This window comes from Rattus norvegicus, chromosome 5 (assembly GCF_021556685.1).
Source record: "Rattus norvegicus strain SHRSP/BbbUtx chromosome 5, alternate assembly SHRSP_T2T, whole genome shotgun sequence".
Lineage (NCBI taxonomy): Eukaryota > Metazoa > Chordata > Mammalia > Rodentia > Muridae > Rattus > Rattus norvegicus.
In genome coordinates this window covers 161,640,851-161,659,967 of record NC_141538.1, presented here as the reverse complement: position 1 = coordinate 161,659,967, position 19,117 = coordinate 161,640,851, and the positions used below count along the sequence as shown (strand labels likewise).

At 47.9% G+C, this 19,117-nt stretch overlaps 1 pseudogene; it reads left to right on the top strand.

Annotated features, from left to right (window-relative positions):
- Positions 1 to 8,701: 8,701 nt before the first annotated feature.
- On the top strand, positions 8,702 to 9,120 carry Mrps18c-ps1 (mitochondrial ribosomal protein S18C, pseudogene 1; annotated as a pseudogene).
- The last annotated feature ends 9,997 nt before the right edge of the window (positions 9,121 to 19,117 follow it).

The following is a 19,117-nucleotide window of genomic DNA, read 5'->3' as shown; positions in this document are numbered from 1 at the left end:
ATTAGATTGGCTGTGTTTTGTGTCTTTTAAAAATTATAGGGGTTGGGGATTTAGCTCAGTGGTAGAGCGCTTGCCTAGCGAGCACAAGGCCCTGGGTTCGGTCCCCAGCTTCGAAAAAAAGAAAAAAATATATATACATATATATACATATATATATATATATATGCATACACATGTACATGCAGTGCTCAAGGAGGTCAGAAGAGGGCATCAGATCCCCTGGTACTGGAGTTACAGTTTTGAGCTGGCATATGGGTGCTGGGATTTGAACCCAGGTACTCTGCAATCCTCTGAAAGAGCAGTCAGTGCTCTCAGCCACTGAGCCATCTCTCCAGCCCAAGATTTTTGTGTCTTAACATGATCAGATGTATACAATATTGTCTTATGATGAAAAAAAATTTTAAATGATTTATTTTATGTATGTGAGTACACTGTCACTGTCTTCAGACACACCAGAAGAGGGCATCTGATTCTATTATAAATGATTGTGAGCCACCATGTGGTTGCTGGGAATTGAACTCAGGACCTCTGGATGCACTCTTAAACGCTGAGCCATCTCTCCAGCCCTAAAAGGAGATTCTGTTTTAAACCTCAAAACCCTCAGACTTCAAAGCCTTTAGAGTAACCCAGATCACAGGATGAGTCTAGCTAAAGGGACACAGGGTCCCACTAGAGCAGCCGTAGGGTGGGAGGCCGGGCACACAACAACACGCTCGGATACCCTGAGTGGGGAAGCAGACCCAGGGCAGCAGGCAGCCAGGGTTCTCCAGGTCCATCAGGACCCAGCTGACTACAACCCCAGCCCCATCAGATACCCACCCTTTTCCTGGTCCCAGGCCCTTCACTTAACTCAGACGGACCAGGGACATCACAGCCACCAGTTTCAGGTGGCTCATGGGACAACCTGTGGGCAGACTGGTATGAACAGGAAACAAGAGACAGAGAGGTGAAGGACAAGGTGGTGGCTTACAGCGAGACTGAAATTGATCCATGGTCCAGAGGCACTGCTGGATGCCTTTGTATAAGTGGGGAACAGGCCGCTGTGAGGGGACATGTGGCTCATTGCAGACTTGGGTCTTGGATGAGCAGAGTGTCCTGGGAAGAGGTGGGCTCTGCCTCACAGTCTGCAGGGCAAGGTAACCACAAAATGAAAACACAGAACTTTGTTCAAAAACCACTGTGAAAAAACAAACAAACAAACAAACAAACAAAAAAACACTGTGAAGTGAAACTGAAAACGTGGCTCAGGGATTGAGGGCACTTGGTATTCTTGTAGACGACTCCAGTTAGTTCCTAGCAACCACATGTAACTTCAGCTCCTGGGGAAAGCAGAAGGATTTTAAGTTCAAGGCCAGCTTGGGCAACATAGAGAACCCTCGTCTTACAAAAACAGAAACAAAACAGCAACAAAAACCTTTAAGATGGAGACTGAGGGGCTGGAGAGATGGCTCAGTGGTTAAGAGCACCGACTGCTCTTCCAGAGGTCCTGAGTTCAAATCCCAGCAACCACATGGTGGCTCACAACCATCTGTAATGGGATCCGATGCCCTCTTCTGGTGAGTCTGAAGACAGCTACATTGTATTCATGTATAATAAATAAATCTTTGGGAAAAAAAAAAAAAAAAGATGGAAACTGAGAACGTTCAAGCCAGCACCAAGCCCTTCTAAGCCCAGAGCTCCAAGGGATAGCCATGTGGGATGTATGCTAAGGAAGCAAACCCTGAAAGGAGAACTAGTGAGAGAAGAGCTCAGACAGCTCTGGAATCAGAAGAACAGTGTGTGTAGAAGGCAGAGGGCAGGAAATGGTATCAGTGCTGTGTGGAGGAGAGGTGGAGGCGGCAGCGTCTGGAGGATGGGGAGAAGGGGCAAGCTGTTGACATGGTCATGTCAGACCCATGAGAAAAGGGCAAAGTGTCTCCCCATTCCCCAGGGTAAGGCTCAGAGGGAGATGGCAAAGCCTTCTTGGGGACCTGAGTGTGAATGTTGATTGTGTGCAGAAGATGTCTACCATAGCTTTCTCTCCTGAGATATTTATGGCCTGGAGCCTGACCCCCTACAGAGACTGCTCCAAGATTAACTAAACCGGTATCCCATAAATCCACGTCCCTGTTCAACTGTATATAACAAACACCCTGAGATCTTCCAGAGTGCTAGGGCTTTTCTATCAGAGCACAGCTTTCCTGTCAGTCTGTCTGTTGGTCAGGCTGTCATTTCGTCATTCCTGTTCCTTCTAGTTAGGCAAATCTCAAGAAGTTTGTGCAAGGACTCTGTGAAAGACTGGTTGTCAGTGAGGGGGTTCTCCAGGAAAGCAGGGAGGCAGGTCAGTAGATGGTAGTTTGGGCCTCAGTGACAGTGGTGTAAGGCTGTGCTGGCTAACGCTGAGTGTCGACTTGTATCACCGTGGAAACAAACCTCTGGACATGTCTTCAAGGACACTTCTGCACCAGACCTCTCTCTGTGTCTATTGTCTCTCTGTCTCTCTGTGTATCTGTCTCTTTGTCTCTGTCTCTTTCTCTCTGTCTCTGTTTCTCTTTGTGTCTGTCTCTCTGTCTCCCCCTCCCACCCTCCCCAACTCCTAATCCCCAACTCCCCCACGACCCCCCACCCCTGTCTCCTTACTGTGGATTTGACCAGCTGCCTCAGGCTCCGGCCATCATGCATTTCCTGCTGTGAGCGACTGGCCCTTCCACTGTGAGCCCAGATAGACACTTCCTTCTATAAGTGGCTCTTGTTGGGTGTATTATCAGCAGCAACAGGAAAAGAAACCGATGTATGTTTTTGAGACAGGATCTAGCGTGGTCCTGGTGAGCCTCAAACCTGATAGGTAGGTGGGGACAGTCCTGAACTTCCAATTCTCACCCAACCCTAGCGTTCACCTCGCTCTGCTTCCTCACTAGAGACTCCGTGGGACCGGTTGATCCATGCTTCTGCCGCCGTGACGGACTGTCACCGTGAACTATGCGCCAAAATAAATCCATCCTTCCCTACCTTATTTTTGTCAGTTATCTTGTTCCACAGAGAAAAACTTAACTAATGGGGTGGGAGAGAGAGAACATTGGACGGTCTGCAGTTACTGATGTCCACATTAGGGTCCCCACTCACACCCTCCTCTCCTCCATCCACCTCTCCCAAGTACTCAACATCTGGACCTTTATTTTGCATCCTCAGTCTCATCCTGTGTCCCTACCTGAAGGACCACAGCCCCTCCCAAGCGCTCAGTCCGCTCTCTTCCTAGTGGCCCACACAGTGTCTACCACAGTGATGCCACACTGCCGTCGAATTAAGACATTTGTTAACCCAGGCAAAGAAACAGGGCTCTGCTCCAGCCATTCAAATCTGAGCCTAGACCTTGACCTGAAAAAGGAGAGTTTATTTCTAAACACCCAGTGCCTTTCTCTCTCATTAAATGTTTAAAAAAAAAAAAAAAGTCACAAAAGGAGAAGCTGACATCCAAGGCTGTGGCACCCAAATTGCAGGCTGTGACTATTGTTTACGCTATATTTGTCCTGTCTCCAGGCATCAACCTGGGGACAGGAAGGAAAATGCCAAGCCATTGGCTTCCCTGCCCTCAACACCTCTAACAGAACGAGTCCGTGTTGCCCCCTTGTGGTCAGGATGGAAACTGCATCGGCCTCCGAAGTAGAAAAAGAATTTACTGAGGTTCGTGGCTTCCATTAGCCTGGGCTGCTATTTACCCTTTCGTTGCATTGAAACCCCAGGGCTACCTGCATAGTAGCTGGGAGAGACCTGTCCTGGGCATGCAGCTGGCAGCTCCAGTCCAGTGGCAGGAACTCAGGGCCCTTTAGAACAGCTTTTAATGGCCCCCTTCACAAAACTACTTTATTTACCTGCTGCATGGATGAGGCCTAAGAAAAACCCACATTTAACATGTAATTTAGAGCTAAGTACACGATAGAGGTCCGGAGATTTAAAATTAGCCAAGCGAACTGAATGCTGGGGCGTTGTGCTTGCTTTCAAGTGTCTTAGTGTCTGTCTGGAAGATGTAGCTGGGAGCAGATTCTTGATAAAATAATCAGGCTTTGTCATTCAAAAGAGGGGCTGCTCTTAAAAGGACCTGTTATCACTGTAGCTCTCAGCCTGTGTGACACAATGCCTTTGGGGAGTGAATGACCTTTCATAGGGGTCACAGGTCAGATATCCTGCATATCAGATATTTATATTATAATTCATAGCAGTAGCAAAATTACAGTTATGAAGTACCAGAGAAAATAATTTTATGGTAAGCGGTCACTGTTGGCCTTCCTGCTTGAATGGGAAGGTATCCCGGGACTCAAAAGCCCAGGAACTAAACAGTTCTGAGATGGGACAGTGTCCCAAGGGAAAGGCATTCTAAAACATGGGCACAAGGAACCTTAGGGCTCTGAGAGAAAGCCTCCTCAGAAGAGACATTGGAGCTCCCAGGGGAGGGGATCCCCAGATGAGCTGAGGAGCTCAGGAGCCTCAGCCCCGCTCCTCTTTGCTTCTTTCCTTCTTCTGTCATTGCTTCTTGTCTTCTTCCGATGACAGTCACACCAGGCAGTAAATCTCCTAAGAGAGATTTATTTACTGGAGGGTCCAGGATGTGGAGGGATGAATCCAGAAGTGTCTGCCTACGTTCCCAGGAGGAAGCAGACTGCAGAGAACCGGACAAAGGGAAGTGCTTATAGGGGTTTGGGGGATGGGGGGGGGGCTTTCTAGAGTGGATTTCCAGGGTGAGGATTGGTTAGATTTCAAGTCCTGAGCTTGGGTGAGCTCAGGATTGGTGGGGTCTCCTGTTCAGGGATTGGTGAGTTTTTGTGCTCAGGGGATTGGGGGATTTCTGTGGGAAGTTCAGAGATCTGTGGGTTTTATTATTTGGGAATCGGTGGCTTTTGTTCAGACTTTTTCACCTGAAATTAGCATAATCTGGGGAGGGTCCTGTTGAGGGGCCATAGATAACCTTTGAACCCTTTCAGTTGCTAGAACCACAGTTCTGATGGTTAGGGAGGTCTAGGGGAGGGGCTTGACTGCTGGGCGGGCCACTTTCTTGCCTTAAGGGTTTACAAAGTTTACAAAGTATACAACATTTACAAAGTATCCAACATTTACAAAGGGAGTCTAACCTTTCCCTGCTACACGAGTGGCTTGAATATCCCAACAGTCCGGACAAGACGAGGAGCTACGTTAAAGGGCCACAACCTTAGAAAGGTTGAGGACCACTGTGTTATTCCAAACCCCCTCCAGCCAAGTCAGTGAGGAGGGTTGTCTGCCCATGTCACACACACTGGGGTGCCCTGTGGTTTGCACAGATTATAAAGTGAGACCCAGAATGATCTCCAAAAAATTTTTTAAATATTTAATTTTATGAACATAGCCCACCCAGTTAGATTTCAAAATCAAGGCTGTCTCCTGTCCTGTCCGCCATCCTACATAGGGTGAATAGCAGGCGGGGTGGGTGCTGCCAGTGTCTAGTGATAACTCATGACACAAATTCACACTGACAGCCAGAGCAAAGCTGCAGGGAAGGCTCCGTGGGTAATGTGCCTGTCTTCCAACACGGGGTCCTGAGATGGATGTCTTGGCATCATAATCCTAGTTATTCACACTCCCAGTTCTGTGGAGATGGAGACAGATTGGTCCCTGTGGGGACTCGCCAGCCTAGCCTCGTTGATGAATTCTAGGCTAGTGAGAAACTCCGTCTCACAAAGCAAGATGGACCCGTGACCTTAGCATGTTCACATAAACACCAAACATGCATCTGAGTATACGCACGTATGAGTACACATGCACACACAGTATCTGAAGTGTGACAGGTACCGTTTCCTGAGCTCTTCAGTCTCAACAACCCATAGGAACCTTACAATGGCTTTACAGGGCTGATATGACCCTCCGTTTCCTGAAGGAAGAGGCCGGTCGATCAGAGAGGAAAGACGACTTGCCTGTGATCATGGTAGAGGGAGGTGGGGCCAGGATTCACACCTCGACTTTCTCAAGCGCCCTTTGCTATTCTCTCCAAGAGCAAAGTGGGATCCACTGGAGCTTATACCTCAGACCCTAGCTATCCTTGCCTTTGAAGGGGACCAATCAATAGTACTCTCCTGGAGCTTGGCACACAGTCGAGTAATACACACCATGCTCCTGTATCCCAAAGTCGGCAGCCCCAACCACAGATGCTTACTGTCTCGTAGTCCAAAGTAGGGAAGTAGCAAAGGGTTAGCGGGGTAAGGATGGGACAGTGTATCCTGGACAAGATGCCAGACAGGACCAGTGAGCCCAAAGCTCCCCAGAGGATAGGTGATTTGATGCTATGCCCGTTCTCTGGACTATTAGCATGGACTATATGCTATGTGGGCTTAGCCCAGAGTAGCTCACAAATGGAGGCTGATGTCTTCAGAGCAAGTGGGAGGGGGACACAAAAAGGCTTGGAGGGAGGAGACTGGCAAGGTAGGAAGGAGAGGTAAGCAGTCAGAAGGGATGCACCAGTCACCATTCTTATGGGGACCACCTTGATACAATTATGACATCCCTCGAAGACAGGGAAGAGTATTGGGTGCCATTTTGGACGGCACCCACTTTAGAGCCAGAGAGGTTGGGGAGACAAAAATAAAACCATGGCTTTAAAATATAGTGAGTCAGATATTGTGACTTCAACATCTGTTATTCTAGCACTTTGGAGGCTGAGGCAGGAGGACCACAATGAGTTGAAAACCAAGCTGGGCAACAGACTGAGGCTGTCTCAAACGTAAAAGCTAAATAAAACAACAAAACGCACTAATATGCACTCAAGAGGCTGAGACAGGGGAACTGCCATAAGTTCAAAGCCATCCTGGACTACACACCAAGTACCAGACCAGCTAGGGCTACACAGTTTGTCTAAGTTAGGATTTTATTGCTGTGAACAGACACCATGACCAACATGAGTTTTATAAAGGACAACATTTAATTGGGGCTGGCTTACAGGTTCAGAGGTTCAGTCCATTATCATCACAGCATCCAGGCAGGCATGGTGCAGGAGGAACTGCGTTCTACATCTTCACCCATAGGAAGCCAGGAACAGACTGCGCATCCCCAGGCAGCTAGGAGGAGGGTCTCCAAGCCCACCCCCACAGTGACACACTTCCTCCAACAAGGCCACACCTTCTAATAGTGCCACTCCCTGGGCCAAGCATATGCACACCATCACACAGTAGGACCTATTACCTCAACAGAATAAATAATGAAAATTAGTGTCAGAGGATACAGTGCAAGATGTTGGGCCACAAGGACTCCTTAGGGGTTATCCATGACATAAAAATGTCTAGCCACCTGGTCACAGGTGGATCTGGAGGCCAAGGGAGACAGGCAGCCTTCATGAATGGAGAAGGGAGAAGACTCTGCCCAGAGTGCACTGGATGGACCAGACCACGTCCCTACTGTCAGGGTCAGGCCCTTACTTCTCTCCCGAGAGGCAGGGATTGCTCTGCCCACAGACCTGTGCTCATCAAGATATCTGCTAGGAGATACTGTTCTCCCTTCTCATCCCTGAACTGGTCTACTCTGGTCATTCCTCTCCCATCTGATCAAGAACCCTAGTGTTCTTGTCCCCAGAATCCACCGTGGTGTGTGACAACAGATACCATCATTATCACCTCCCTCTTCTGCATCTGGAGGCATCACCATTTCTTAGCACGAAAGCCATGGTCTAATTCCTCCACTGGTGAGAGCACAATTATTGGCATCCCCCTGTGCTGGCTACTTGTGCTGGTTGGTTCTTGTTAACACAAGCTAGAGTCACCTAGGAAAAGGAGACTTGCCTCCATCAATTTGGCCTCTGAACACGTCGGAGGGTCATTGGCTTGATTGCTAATTGATGTGGGAGGACCCAGCCCACTCTGGGTGGTGCCTCTCCCCACCAACACCCTCCATCAAGCGAGATGTCTTGGGTTCTGAGCAAGCCATGAGGAGTAAGCCAGCAAGCAGCTCTCCTCCATGGCCTCTGCTTCTGTTGCTGCCTCCAGGTTTCTGCCTTGAGCTCCTCCCAAGGCTTCCCTCAGCAAGGAACTGTTGGGAAGCCGTAAGCCGAATCAACCCTTCCCCTTCAAGTGAGTTTTGGTCAGTGTTGATCACAGCAACAAACAAAGCAAACTAGGGCAGTAATGCTGCTGTCCCCACTTAATGGCCACGACGAGTCAGTCTTGGTAAATTATCTCGGTATGTTCACACAGTGAACAGATGGCCGACATGGGGCTGGAAACCCGTCAGTCTGACTCCGCCACCTCCCTCTGAAGCTCCAGTCAGAGAGAGGATGCTCTGTAAATATTTGTTGAAATCGAAGACTTGGAGAGTAGCTGTTGACCCAAAAGAGAAGGGAAGGAGGTCAGGAAAAAAAACCCAAAATAAGTAAAACTGTTGGAGGGTAGAAAGTCCCAGAGAGAAGCTACTCTCTGAGATGCTTTTTCCAGGCTTCAGAAAGACAATTAAAATTGGGGGAAAAAAAGTGGGGTGGGGGTGGGGGTGAGGGGGGTTGGCTGGAGAGGTGGCTCAGTGGTTAGAGCACTCATGGCTCTTCCAGAGGTCCTGAGTTCAATTCCCAGCAAGCACATGGTGGCTCACAACCTTCTGTAATGGGATCCGATGCCCTCTTCTGGAGACATCTTCAGATGCCTGCATCTGAAGACAGCGACGATGTCCTTTAATATAATAAATAAAGTTTTTTTTAAAAAAAAGTGTATATGGGAGAATCATGGCAGCTCTGGTTACTCTGTGCAATGGTACAGGGAGGAAGAACTTGACACCCGCGGCCGGCTGCTTCACGGACAGCAGAACTCATGTGATTTCTGTGCTGTGGAGATGTTTTCCACAGTATAAACAAGTGACCAGCAATGAGGCCCTGCCTGCCAATCCCAGTGGAAAACCCCTCTAAGGAGCGTCTTGTGTGAGAATCGTGTGGATTACACGGATGTGCAGCTTTTGTCCCAGTTTATCTCACCATTTTCCGGATGCATTTACGGAAGGCACATAACAGGTCCTTGTGGAAAGAAACAGAGGGAAATAACTAAAGCCATTGAGAGAGCTCAGAAAATGGGGTTTATGCCAGTTACATACAAGGATCCTGCATATCTCAAAGACCCTAAAGTTTGTAACATCAGATACCGAGAATAAATTCTGTTAAAGTTCCTGCCAATAAACCTGTAAGTGGTTGTGTCAAAAAAATAATAAAAATAAAAAAGAAATAAATTTAAAAGAGCAAATATTATAGCAGGGCATTGGTGGCACATGTTTTTAATTCCAGCACTCAGGAGGCAGAAACAGGATGGTCTCTGTGAGTTGGAGGCCAGCCTGATCTATGGAGTGAGTCCCAGGATGACCAAAGATACACAAACAAATAAATAAATAAAATAAAAAATAAAAGAAGAGAATATGCGTTGTTGACTTTTTTCCAATGCTATCACAAAATATTCAACAAGAGCAACCTAAGGAAGGAAGCGTTCACTTGGGCACTGTTTGAGGGTGCAGTCCATCATGGTGAGGAAGGCAGGAAGACAGGAGCTGAGGCAGCTGGGCTCGTTGCCTCCACAGTCAGGAAGCAGAGAGAGATGAATGCTGGCTCCTGGCTCACCTCCTTCTTTTGACTTAAGATGGCACTCAGCCCATGGGAGGGGTCATCCTACCTCATCCTAATCTAGAAACTCCCTTAGAGGCATGCCCAGAGAGAGGTGTGTCCCCTAGGTGATTCTCAGTCCTATCAAGATGGCAATTTTAACCATCACAGATTGACAAAGAGTTATAAGACGTTTGTGCTTCGGACAGCTGGCTTTGGGATGTCTTGGTCCTCAAGGAGTTTGCTTCAGTGTTGGGGTGAGGTAGGGTACCAGGCATACATACCACGTCACCATAACTAATTAGTTGGCTCCAGAGCTTTCCCCTGCTACACAGGGGAAGAAGGCAGCCCTGGACCCGGCTGGAGAGAGACGCTTACATGGAGGACCTGAGGTCTGAGGCACTAAAGAGATAGCAACTTGGCCAGTATTTCTTAGCCCTTGTTCTTGAATGGTCCCCAAAGTGTTTGGTGACAGCCTCTATTGTTATTTAGTGGTTTCGTTAAACTGGGTCACTTTTCAAGGACAAATCAATCCCTCTTGGGAGGACACCTCATGTCCCTGTGGTAAATGGGAACCCAGTAAGACCTGTCACAGAGACAGCCACACAACATGGGGATGAAAACAGCTGGGCATGATGGTGCACACCCTTAGCTCCAGCACTCAAGGAAGAGGCAAGTAGATGTCTGTGAGTTCAAGGTTAGCCCAGGGAATGGAGAGATGGCTCGGAGGTTAAGAGCCCTGTTTGCCCTTCCACGGGTGTTGCTGACTTTTATCCCGCACTAGATCCGGCACTGTAGTGCCGCAAGATATCTGGTACACATCTTTATCTCAATCAGCCAAGGGTCTCACCTGCTCTGCTCCATCCCATATCACACTGCCGAAGGCTTCTCTCTCAGCCTGGCAGTAATCTCTCTCTATCCATCTAGTTTCCAAGGCAAGTTGCCACCAGGCCAGAAATATACATCCCAATTCCACGGCGGCTTAGTGTCACATCTTAAACTTAAATCGCCACATGAAAGAACACACAACACAATAACCTCTGATCCAATTGATAAGATATAATTGCCCACCTAAACATACAAAGCCCTGTGCACATCCATCTCTTAATGATATAACAACCTGTAAATACACAGAGTGGAACCGTAACATCAGCCTCCGGGTTCTCTCTGCGGCTTCCCCCTTGCCTCCTCCAGTCTCCTCCTCTCTCTAAAACTCTTCTCCCGCCCATCCTTCCTTCTCATCCAATGACAGGCCTTGTTCTATCTTGTACCTGCCTACACCCACGTGATGACATCATCCTACACAGAAGTCCCAAGTTCAATCCCCAGCAACCACACGGTGGCTCACAACCATCTGTAATGAGATCTGGGGCCTTCTTCTGGCCTGCAGGCACATGTGCAGGCAGAAAGCTGTGTGATGTGTACATAATGAATAAGTATTTAAAAAAAAAAAAAGACTAGCCCAATCTATATGAGTTTAGATTATGTTTAAAACCCTGTTTTATGTTTAAAACAGTGGATCCTAGCTTCCAAAAGGGGTCCATGCCATGAGTTTCATCCCCAGAGTCAGAAAGAAAATAAATGAATGAATTCTATTTCTGGTTCAGTTTTGACTCTTGGCAGACCTGAAAGAGGGAGTACAGACACAGGGGCTGGTGTGTGCATGCAGTTGAGGGACAGGGTACTGACTGGCACACATGGGGACCCAGGTTCCATTCCCAGCGCAAGGCCCAGGCTAGACTTTCTCCTTGATTCAATCCAAAGAGTGAAAATGCACTACATTCCTCCTCTGGGAATACGGCGGATTGGCCTGAAAGGAATCCCTACCTCTTGGGTCTTGGGATAATTACCACGATGTTTCTCTCTCTGTTGTTAGGCTTGGGGAAAGTAAGGACAACACCCAAGGTCAGTGCAGAACGGGAGAAGCATACTGAATGGACAGCGTTTGGAAACAGTCAGACAGCACAGCAGCAGAGGGAGCTGAGCACCCTGGGGTCCTTAAGCCAAGCTGTAAGTTCCTCTCAGCATGAAAGAATGCTGAAGCGCTTCCCTGAAGCCACGACCCTGATGGCAGCTCAAGTGTGTCCTGGTACAGTGACAGTGTCCTGGTACAGTGACAGTGTCCTGGTACAGTGGCAGTGCCCTGGTACAGTGACAGTGCCCTGATACAGTGACAGTGTCCTGGTACAGTGTCAGTGTCCTGGTACAGTGACAGTGCCCTGATACAGTGACAGTGTCCTGGTACAGTGACAGTGCCCTGATACAGTGACAGTGTCCTGGTACAGTGACAGTGCCCATGTATAGTGACAGTGTCCTGGTACAGTGTCAGTGCCCTGGTACAGTGTCAGTGTCCTGGTACAGTGACAGTGCCCTGATACAGTGACAGTGTCCTGGTACAGTGACAGTGCCCATGTATAGTGACAGTGTCCTGGTACAGTGGCAGTGCCCTGGTACAGTGGCAGTGCCCTGGTATAGTAACAGTGTCCTGGTACAGTGTCAGTGTCCTGGTACAGTGGCAGTGTCCTGGTACAGTGACAGTGTCCTGGTACAGTGTCAGTGCCCTGGTATAGTAACAGTGTCCTGGTACAATGTCAGTGTCCTGGTATAGTGACAGTGTCCTGATACAGTGGCAGTGCCCTGGTATAGTAACAGTGTCCTGGTACAGTGTCAGTGTCCTGGTACAGTGACAGTGTCCTGGTACAGTGTCAGTGCCCTGGTATAGTAACAGTGTCCTGGTACAGTGTCAGTGTCCTGGTACAGTGACAGTGTCCTGGTACAGTGTCAGTGTCCTGGTACAGTGTCAGTGCCCATGTATAGTGACAGTGTCCTGGTACAGTGGCAGTGCCCTGGTATAGTAACAGTGTCCTGGTACAGTGTCAGTGTCCTGGTACAGTGTCAGTGCCCATGTATAGTGACAGTGTCCTGGTACAGTGGCAGTGCCCTGGTACAGTGTCAGTGTCCTGGTACGGTGTCAGTGTCCTGGTACAGTGTCAGTGCCCTGGTACAGTGTCAGTGCCCTGGTACAGTGACAGTGTCCTGGTAGAGTGACGGCGTTGGTCTCTTTAGGAAAGACAGGGAAAGTCTACTAAGAAGAAAGCCTCTAGGTGAGAAGTTTCCAGAACCCTCCTCAACCAACATAAGCTCAGGATACAGAATCCAAAATATTCAGAGAAAGGAGCATCCCAGCAGGAGTCATGGAAGTAAAAACACAGCTTTAGAATCTCAGGACTTCCAACATGGAGACTAAAGCAATATGAAGTATGGAACATGCCACCTTTACAGAAAATGTCATTAAAACAAGAGAACAAGAGCTCAGGCAGCCATGGGAGAAAAAAAAAAAAAAAAACCACCACCACCACCACCAACAACAACAACAATAACAAAAAAAAACAAAAACAAAAACAGAAATTCAGAGGGCTGGTGAGATGGCTCATGGGTAGAGGAGCTTGCTGCTAAACCTGATGACCTGAATCCATCCCCAAATCCACATAGAAAGGGAGAACCGATGCCTATGAACTGTTCTCTAACTACTATGTTTATGTGCTTGCACACACAAAATATGCACAAAATTTATAGATAAATAATCACGTAAAAAGTATTAAACATTTAGAAAAGAAAAATGGAATTTTGGCAATGGTGGATGTGTTTAGTAACAGACTGGAGAGTGCAGGTGTGGCCGTGTGTACCAGAAATCCAGCGTTCAGGAGGCTGAGGCATGAGGCTCACGAGCCTTGGCTATGACGGTTTGCCTGTGAAATATCCCCAAGACACCTCCTGTGTGAGCAATGGCTTGTTAGCTGGTGGCACTGTCTGGTAAGGCTGGGGAATCTTTAGGTGATAGAATCTGCCTAGAGAAGTGGAGTCAGGCCCTGAAAGTTTATTTTGAATTTTTACTATATTTATTTTTTAATGTTTTTTTTATTTTAATTTATTCAGCCTGCTTGTTGCCCGCAGAGATGAGAAGGGGGCATCAGATCCCCTGGTCTTATAATGAGTTGCTTACCACCAGGTAGGTGTTGGGGATCCAGCGTAGGTCCTGGACAAGAGCAACAAGTGCTCTTAACCTCTGAACCCCCAGATTTTCCATGCTCTTGGTAACATGCCTTCCTGCCATGATACCCTGGATCCTTTGGGACTACAATCCAAAATAAATGCTTCCTCCCTTAAGTCGACGTGTGCGTGCGTGCGTGTGTGTGTGTGTGTGTGTGTGTGTGTGTGTGTGTGTGTTCAAGAACACAAGTAATGAGGGGAGTTGGCATTGAGGGATGGGGCTGTTGCTGACTGGTTTGTAAGGGGAGTGTGGAAGAGTTTCTAGCTGCAGGCTAGAAATGCCACAGAACATGCTGAGTTCAGCCTGTTGGACTGTTCAGACGGGAGTCTGGAAGACTAGAACACCGAGAGACGAGTGACCAATAAACGCCTATGTCACAAGATTTCCAAGGAAAACGAAAACTCTGTTAGGAGCTGAGCTAGAGACTGCTCACAGTATATGCTGGCAAAGAATCTGGCCGCTCTGGCCGCAAGACTTGAGAACTTCAATGACGTCACGTTACCCCACGCAAGGCCGTGGAGGTGGGTGCCTCTGCAGGCAGGACTCCTGCTTAGATCCAAGTTCTTGAGACACATCTTCTTCCTATCATCCTGGCTGTGGGCAGGGCAGAATCAAGCATCCTCCTGCTTTGTGAGCATCTCTTTTCTCTGTCTCAGAGACATTCGTCCTTCCTAGCAGTCAGCAGCACATACCCCATGTCCCTTATGGATTCTTTCTGAGCACAATCCCTACGATTCAAGCTAGCCATTTGGCTATCGCTGTAGTAGGAGGGATACCTAAGGCAGTAGGATATTCTCAGTATGGCTTGATTGTCTCAGCGTGTTTTACTGCTGAGGACTTAGGGAGCCCATTTCAAAAGACAAACACTGAGTGCCAAGTCTTTTCTCTGGGCAATCTTATGTCCCCCAAACTAATCCTCTCAAAGGAGATAACTTAGCTGACTGGTTTTCAAGAGGAGGCTCAACAGGAGGGTTTTATGCTCAAGGTAATCTTTCAGAACTCTTTTTTTTAAAAAAGATTTATTTATTTATTATATATAAGTACACTGTAGCTGTCTTCAGACACACCAGAAGAGGGCATCGGATCCCATTACAGATGGCTGTGAGCCACCATGTGGTTGCTGGGGTTTGAACTCAGGACCTCTGGAAGAGCAGTCAGTGCTCTTAACCACTGAGCCATCTCTCCAGCCCCCTTTAGCAATTCTTTTTTTTTAATTGGATACATTTCTTTATTTACATTTCAAATGTTATTCCCTTTCCCGGTTTCTTGTTCATAAGCCCTCTATTCCCTCCCCCTCCCCGATAAGGGTGTTTCCCCCCATCCACCCTCCCTTACCACCACCACCCCCATTCCCCTACACTGGGGGACCAATCATGGCAGGACCAAGGGCTTCCCCTTCCACTGGTGCCCCAACAAAGTTATTCTCTGCTATCTATGCAGTTGGAGCCCTGGGTCTGTCCATGTGTAGTCTTTGGGTAGTGGTTTAGTCCCTGGAAGCTCTGGTTGGTTGGCATTGTTGTTCTTATGGGGTCGCAAGCCCCCCTCAGCTCTTTCAGTCCCTTCTCTAATTCCTCCAACAGGGGTCTTGTTCTCAGTTCAGTGGTTTGCCTCCCTTTAGCAATTCTTAATCTCATATTTTACCATTACATGGGGAGAAAGGGTGTGTGCCACTGGCACCTGGTGGATGGAGACCATGGGTGTTCCTAAATATCTTATAATGCCCAGAGCATGACTTCATAGAAAAGAATTGAATCCTGAATATCAGCACTGCCAAGGTTCAGATGCCACGCTGTAACTCACAGGTGGGGACATCCAGATAAGCCATTTCAAGCCTTTCCATGCATCAGAAACCCCACAGTTGGTGTCTGTAGCTCCGTGCTTCCCCACCACTTCCTGCGGTCCACTCTTCTCTCTCCTCCAGTGCACCATCAAACTCTCCAATTGACCTTCTTACTACGTGCCCTTCCCTCCACCTGCCCATCTCCCTCCTTTTCCTCTCCTTCCTTTTCCATCCTCAGCAGTCAACGGAAGGTGTCTGTCTTCTCTTCAACGAAGAGACACTTCAGCGAAGCCATCTCGCTTCACAAAGTTGCTCCCACCCACCACACTATTCTTTGGGTTCGAGGGTACTGTTTGTTTGATTTCGCTTCTTCAACACAGGTTTTCTCCGTGTGGCCCTGGCTGACCTGGAGTTCCCTCTGCAGACCAGGCTGGTCTCGAACTCAGAGATCTACTGGAGTCTGCCTCCCAAGCGCTGGGATTAAAGGTGTGTGCTACCGCCGCTCAGCTCAGGTGTCCGTTTTGCCTAGAAACGTTTTAAAGTAATGTCTAAGAGTTATATACACTCTGTGCACACTTCGAGACCCTTACAGATGTTTTTTGGCTGACACAGCTGTCTGCCAGCGATGCAGCAAAATGACAGACACCAAGGGAAGAGGAGGCCCCCTTCACGTCCTCTAGACTGGTTAGAAAACATGGCCGCACATATGTGAGATGAGGGGGTCACACTCTAGACATCAGGGGAATGCACACTGCTCAAAAAGGAACACCCCATAAATGTCCCCACGGCAGACCTGGAGCTAGCATGCGTGCAAGTTAAGGGCGAGATTCTCTCCAGGAGAATCTGTAGCCATGGAGCCTGTGAAGGCCCTGAGAGCCAAGAGGGCTTCCGTAAACCAAAGGAAAGTGCTCAGCAGAGGGGAGCCAATGAGAAAGCGCCGTGTTTGGCTGAAGAAAGGCCTGCTGCACACAGAGAGAGGAGCCTGAGCAGCTGGAGCTCAGTCCCCGAGAATTCACAGCACAATGAACGAAAACCAAACCTTCAGACCCTCAGCACCACAGACACTAGTGTGGCGCAGGGCACGCTGGAATCTCGCAGGAGGCAGAAGGGTCAGAAGTTCAAGGTCATCCATCCCCTTCTATGATGAGCTTGAGGCCCGCCTAGGCTAAGCGAAACCCCGTCTTAAAGGTGGACAGATGGATGGACGGACTGACGGACAGACAGGCAGACAGACAGACAGACAGACAGACAGCATCCTTCATCACAAGTTTAGTAGCTGAAAAGATGGGACTCCAGAGCAGGAGACTAGAGGATTGGGAGTTTAGGGTTATCCTCTGCTACAAAGTAAGTTTGAGGCTAGCCTGAGCTTCACAAGACCCTAACTCAAAAGCTAAGTAAATTCACAGTTCAGGGCCTGGACAGATGGGATAGTAGTTAAGAGCACTTGTTGTTCTCCCAGGAGAACCAAGTTCAACTCCAGCACCCACTTTGGTCAGCCCATGACTACCTGTAGCTCCAGCCTTAGGGGATCGGACAGTGTCTTCTGACCTCTCTGGCACCATTACATATGTGACCCAGACACACACACACATAAAGACACACACACACACACACACACACACACACACACACAGACATGCACATAACCAGAAATAAAATACAATTAATAATACTAATAAATGATCAAAATAAAAGCTTATTGAAAATGTGGCCAGTAGAGGGCATCCGATCCTCTGGTACGGGAGCTACTGACAGTTATGAGCCACCATGTTGGTGCTGGAAACAAAACCCGGATCTGCAGGAAGAGCAGCCAGTGCTCTTATGTGATGAGCTGTCTCTCCAGCACCCCATTCACACATCGCTGGGAGATTTGTAGTCATTAGTGGGATAAGGGAGAAGTCACTCTTTCTGTACATTTTTAACTTGTGAAGAGCTGTGCTAACTAAAGAGTTCTGTAGGCTGTGGATGCAGGCCAATGTTAACGAGCTGAGTAATGTACACAGGCTCAGGGCTCAGTTCCAAGAACTCAGACGGGGCGGGGAGCGGGGGAGAAGATTGAAATGAAAGGAATCTTATCTCACTTCTGTGAATTGTACTTATCAAAGACACACATTTATTAGAAACTATATGATAATAAGTCATTAGATGATTATTTCATATGACAATTAGGCTATCCTTTCTGGTTTTATTATTTTGATTTTTTTTTTTTTTTGGTTCTTTTTTTAGGAGCTGGGGACCGAACCCAGGGCCTTGCGCTTCCTAGGCAAGCGCTCTACCACTGAGCTAGATCCCCAACCCCAACTAGGGTCACTCTTATAGATTCCTAGGAGTTTCATTTGTCCTAGGTTTCCAGCTCGTCCAAGAGCTCTGCCCCCACCCCCATTCCAGTTCTCTGTTTTCTCTCTCTCTGTCCTCTTCCTATTTGATCCATCCCTGTCCTTTGTTGAAGGTGAGTAGTATAAATTAGAAACCTTTTGCTCTTTATTAAAAGATGTTACTGAGTTAGTGAGCTATTCTGAGTTTCCAGATGGCATACCCCAGGCCAGCAAAAGGGCTCATTAGGTGAAGGTTCTTGTTTCCAAGCCTGACTGTCTGAGTTGGGGATCCCCAGAACCTACATGGCCTCTGACTCCACATGCGTGCCAAGGCACATGCTTACAGACAGAAAGGTGACTTGATAAATAAACTATGATTTTAAAATTTCAAAATTACGAAAGAAAGAAACACCTTAAGGGTACTTTCAAGAACTATTAACTGTTATTATTCTGCTTTGAGCACTTTTTTAAAAAGAATTATTCATTTTATATATGTCAATGCACTACTGTTCTCTTCAGACACACCAGAAGAGGGAGGGCATCGGGTCCTATTACAGATGGTTGTGAGCCACCGTGTGGTTGACTGGGAATTGAACTCAGGACTTCTGGAAGAGCAGTCAATGCTCTTAACCACCGAGCCATCTCTCCAGCCCTGTGCTGCTTTCCTTTTTTAAAAAAAAATTAATTAATTTATGTATTATATATAAGTACACTGTAGCTGTCTTCAGACACACCAGAAGAGGGCACCAGATCTCATTACAGATGGCTGTGAGCCACCATGTGGTTGTTGGGACTTGAACTCAGGACCTCTGGAAGGACAGTTAATGCTCTTAACCACTGAGCCATCTCTCCAGCCCCCTGAGCTGCTTTCTTAAGGGAGGCTGCTCGAACACTGTGTTCGCCTGCTTTCCCTTGCTAAAGACAGGCAATTCCTCAGCCTAGGTAAACTTTAGGAAAACAGAGTTTAATGAAGACCAGTGACTGGCGATGGCCTTCTTAACATCAGAATCCAAAGGTGGCATATGACCTGGAAAAAGACAGGGTGTGCTTATGTGTGCATGGTTATGCACATGCCTCTGTGTGTGTGTCTATGTCTCTCTGTGTGTGCACACCTGGGTGGTAAATGTTTATGTGGTGTGTGTGTGTGTGTGTGTGTGTGTGTGTGTGTGTGTGTGTGTGTGCTCGAGTGTGTGCAAGAGTCTGTAATGTGTTCCGGGCTCTCCTTGTTATAAAATCACCAGGATTCCACCAAGGGGCCCTGCCCTGACAAGCACTCGTGAACTGCCTTCCAAAGGCCCCACCTCTGAAGGACACAATTCCGAGGCTTAGCCTCTCAACGTCTCATAGAGAAGATTAAGTTTTCAGCACAGGAATCCTTTGGGGACAACTTCCAAACCACAGCACACAGTAAC